Source organism: Vicugna pacos, chromosome 19, assembly GCF_048564905.1.
Source record: "Vicugna pacos chromosome 19, VicPac4, whole genome shotgun sequence".
NCBI lineage: Eukaryota > Metazoa > Chordata > Mammalia > Artiodactyla > Camelidae > Vicugna > Vicugna pacos.
In genome coordinates this window covers 21790388-21794958 of record NC_133005.1, presented here as the reverse complement: position 1 = coordinate 21794958, position 4571 = coordinate 21790388, and the positions used below count along the sequence as shown (strand labels likewise).

The following is a 4571-nucleotide window of genomic DNA, read 5'->3' as shown; positions in this document are numbered from 1 at the left end:
CAGAAGGACAGCTGCAAGGTAGTCACTCTCCAGGGGTGGTGCACTTTGGGGAATTGGACTAAAAATGGCGTGGAAACACCACAGCTTTGGAGCCAGACAGGCATGACCTTGGACAATACTGGGTTACTCAGTTTCTGTTTCCATGCCTGTAAAATGGAGAGAAACTTTGTGACTCCCTAAGATCATTGCAGGAATAAACAAGGTCAGATGTGGTTGGCACAAGGAGGCAGAGATTTTTGACAATAAGCCACTGCATTCTTGAAAAAAATTTTTATTACACTATAGAAAATATATGAGCATGGAAATACCAGGTAGCACCAATGGCTCTGTGAGCCACACGGCCTGGTGACACGCTGTCAGATTCCGGAGATTCACTACTTCCTCCAGGTCATTACAAAGCCAGCCTTGGTTCCCGCGGTCTGTGATCTACATTGAGAAAATAAAATATGGACACAGTGTCTGGAAAATGACTTTGAATTTCAACACTTAGATTAGAAGGCGGTTTCAATTCTCTGGCTTTAAATGTTGGAGTTTCTTTCAGTTATAACAAATAAATATGCGGAGACAAACTGATCAACCATTTCATTGCTTTAAGAAACAGTGAGATAAACAGCTTCCCTAAGTCAGGGCGTCACTGCATTTAATTTGATGATGTTGTTTAGAAACTCTATGTACTGTTTTCCGGGCCAAAACATATCAACCATTGATGAGAGGAAAACCAAAAGCTTCCAGTAAAGAGGGAAATTATGGTGGTGGTTGATTGTAAGTACAGATTCCATCCCCAGGGGAGGGGCAGAGGTTCTTGCAAGGATTAGAAAACAGAAAGAGAAAGGCCAGTGGTGCTCGGGGGCTGAGCCTGGAGCCAGAGCCCTGGGAGTGGAGACCCGAGGACCTGTCCTGGACCAGGTCACTCCCCTGCCTGCCACATGTCCCCGTCCTCAGATGGATGAGAGTCATTCCTCCTCCTGCTCTGAGGTGCATGAGGGTCCGCTGCGGGAGGCCGGCCAGAACGGGCACTTTATCCCGCAGATGGCATTTCATCTTCACAAAACCCAGTGAGGCTCGTGACTTGCCCAAGGACTCAGAGCTAAGAAGAGAGACCAGGATAAGAATGCTAGTCTGTTTGCTGTCACTCAACTTTAAGGAAACACAGCAAGCACTGTTATAGATATCACAGCCATCAGAACCACTAGGAGGCTGCAGCCAATGCAGAAAAATATTCACTCATTCATTCATAAATATTTGTTGTATATAGTAGGAGTCGGGCACTGTTCTGGGCATCACGATTATGGTTGGCTTATGAGCACAGGCAGGGAGATGTACAATAAGTAAGTAAATAAAATAGTTTGGGATGGTGGTAATTGCTGCGAAGAAGTAGAAAAGGGATCGCGGCGCTGGGAGGCGAGGGGTGGCCCACTGAAGTTGAAGTTGAGGAGGACATCTCTGAGGAAGTGACTTCTAAGTAGAGACTGTCAGGAGGGGGCCATGGAGGGCTACCGGGGAGGCCCAGGTCCTGGGATCAGCGAGAGCAAAAGCCCAGGGAGGGCCAGTGCTTGGCGTGCTGAGGTTCAAGAGGAGGCAGAGTGGCGGGAACTTGGTCAGAAAGTGCTGGAAGGTGAGCGCAGAGTTGGGGCAGGTCCTATTACGAGGTTTTATAGGGGAAGGGGAGGAGACTAGATTTGCTAAGCAAGAGGAAAGAATTAATTATGTACCTTATGTAAACATTTTAACCAGTTTATTGTTGAACAGGTAATAAGGTCACCCGATTCAAAATGCAGAAGTTACCAAAAGATAAACTATTTTCCCTCCCTGACTCCACCCCCCATCTGCCTAGATCCTCTCCTTGAAAGCCATATAGGTGCTGGCTTCTTGTGTTTGCTTAATATCTCTGTAAGACATCACACACATGTACAAACACAGACACAGACACAGACACAGACACATCGTCCCCCACCCCTTACAAATGGTGGCTTAACATCCACACTTTGCTCTTTTCACTTTGTGACCTGAAGATAATTTGTACTGGGACGGACAGAGAGTTCTCATGATCGTATTTTGGGTATGTCTGCAAGTATTCCATTCTGAGGGCGGACCGGTATTTACTTAACCTGCTCCCTAGTGACAGTCATTTAGGCTATTTCACTTGAGTGCTCTAAGGGGAAGTAACATTCAGCTTTATATTTTAGACAGAACCCGGCTGCAAGGAGGATGGCTCATGGGCGAGAAGCTGCAGAAGTTATCTCCCCAGGCAGGGAAGCTATCTGTTCCCAGAGAAAGGAGAAAATAATGGTTTGGGACAGGGTGGTGGCAGTTTGTGTCTAAACAAGTGAGATGTTGAGAAAACAGAGCCAACACAAAGGTGATGGCTTAAAAGTAAGGGGTAAACAGAGTGGGATCAAGGACAACTTTTGAGCTCTAGGAATTGGGAGGCTGGTGAGACACGATTCTCTCAGCAGCATCTCATGTCTGACTTCTGCAAACGGGGCGGATGGTAAAGGCAGGAGAACTGGCAGTAAAGGCTGGTCCTCTGCATGGCACTTAGACTTCTCTATATGTGGCCTCAAACAAACAACAACAAACAGCACATATTACATATGGACCACACGTAACATAACTCCTGTTTGGAACTTTGAACCTTCCATGTCTGAATAGTCAATCCCAGGGCGTTTCCTGTGATTTCGCCAGCTGCTCTTTCTTAGTCTGAGCACCAGTACTCCTCGGGGACCAGCCTGGAGCCTCTCTCTTTCCCAGCCTACATTTTCTCGTCTCCCTGGAGCATCTCGCTCTGCCCCGTGGTTTCTAACTCGTCTTTCTGCTGAGTCACAGATCCCTGTCTTTGGCTCCAGCCTCTTCCCTGAGCTCTCCCTGCAGACATGGACACTCAACTGCTTACTTCACATTGTCACCTGGAGGTTTAATAGATGCCTCACACTTAACATGTTCCCTAGAGAATCCTTGACACTCTCCTCACAGCCCTGTCTTCTCAGGTCCACTGCAGATCAGTAAGTGGCCAGCCCATCCACCAGCCACTCAGATGCACAAATTTCAATCCTAGGAGTCATATCTGATTTCCCACCTTCTCTTCAGCAAACCTCATTGGTGCCAACTAGATGTATCAACCCAAGTCCACCCATTTCTCCCCATGCCCCTCATCTCCACCTCCCACCCCCATCACCTGTCCCTGGAGACAATGCTGCCCCAGGAGCCACTTCTCTTCTCCTTCTTTCTCCTTTCCCGTCTTCCTGGAACCATTCCCCACATATCAAGTAAGTCAGCTCATGTCAGTTCCCTGTTAAAAATTTAAGTGTGTTCCCATTGCAGCTGAAATAACGTTGAAATTCTTTCCCATGGCTCCCAACCCCCAACCCCACTGACACCTCCCTCCCAGGCTCCCTGTGCTCGGGTCACTGCGACCTCCCTTCTCCTTCCTGAAGTGAGAAGTGTTTGCACTCACTGTCCCTCCGCCTGCAACACTCTTCTCTTGGTTCCCCTTGCGGCTGGCTTCGTCTTCACCTTCAGGTAGTCCTAGTTTGAAAGTCCTCTTCCCACTTTGATCTAAAGCCCCTCCACCCCATCCTGTGCTGCCTTACATCAGTGGGAGTGGGACCACTTAACAGCTTGCCAACTCTGAAAGGATCGTGTGTGAAATTCGCAAAGTAACTGACACCATGTTTCCCCTTTGTCCCCTTGATGTTTTAGTGCTGATGATGGATTAGTGCTTTGGGCAGCTGTGCAGATAAGCACCCTTTGATCTGGCTCCACCTGTCACACGGCACAATAAACGTCATGATAAAAGTCAGCCAGTATTTCTGTGCCTCTCACCCATCCTAGATCAGAGGATTTCAATAAAGATTGCTCTATTGATTCATTAACTTTTTCTAGTTCATTGCCATTTTGATCATTTGGATACTTTTTGCATAAAGTTTTGTGAATTTCATTTTTTTCTATTTTTAAAAAATTGAAGTATAGTTGATTTACAATGTTGCATTAATTTCTGGTGTACAGTATAGTGATTCAGTTACACACACACATATATATATTCCTTTACATATTCTATCTTACTATAGGCCATTACAAAGTTTTGAATATAGTTCCCTGCGCTATACAGTAGGACCTTGTTGTTTATCTATTTTATATACAGTAGTTAGTTATATCTACAAATCCTGAACTTCCAATTTATCCTTCCCCACCCCTTTCAATTCCCCCACCCCTGGTAACCCTAAGTTTGTTTTCTATGTCTGAGTCTGTTTCTGTTTTGTAAATAAGTACATTTGTGTCCTATTTTTTTTTAGATTCCACTAGAAGTGACATCATATGATATTTTTCTTTCTCTTTCTGGCTTACTTCACTTAGTATGATGATCTCCAGGTCCATCTATGTTGCTGCAAATGGCATTATTTTATTCTCTTTTATGGATGAGTAGTATGTGAATTTCATTTTGAAAAACAAAATAATTTCTAAAAAATTCACAAGATCCCTTTGGCAATGGGCAACCTTCATTTCCCAGCTTGATAACAGCACTTAGCACTTATCTTGAGCTTCTTTCCAGAACCTCCACTTCCAGCAGAAGT

The 4571-nt window shown here is 45.4% G+C and overlaps 1 long non-coding RNA gene across 2 annotated transcripts; it reads right to left on the bottom strand.

Annotated features, from left to right (window-relative positions):
• Window positions 1–272: 272 nt before the first annotated feature.
• On the bottom strand, window positions 273–3698 carry LOC140687258 (uncharacterized). 2 transcript variants are annotated; one of them, XR_012061442.1, is made up of 3 exons: window positions 3455–3698; window positions 3176–3289; window positions 273–426 (listed from the first exon to the last, which is right to left on the bottom strand). It is a non-coding gene; the product is annotated as an uncharacterized lncRNA (long non-coding RNA). The 2 variants fall into 2 exon arrangements; XR_012061443.1 differs by lacking the exon at window positions 273–426 and adding an exon at window positions 1022–1087.
• Window positions 3699–4571: the final 873 nt, after the last annotated feature.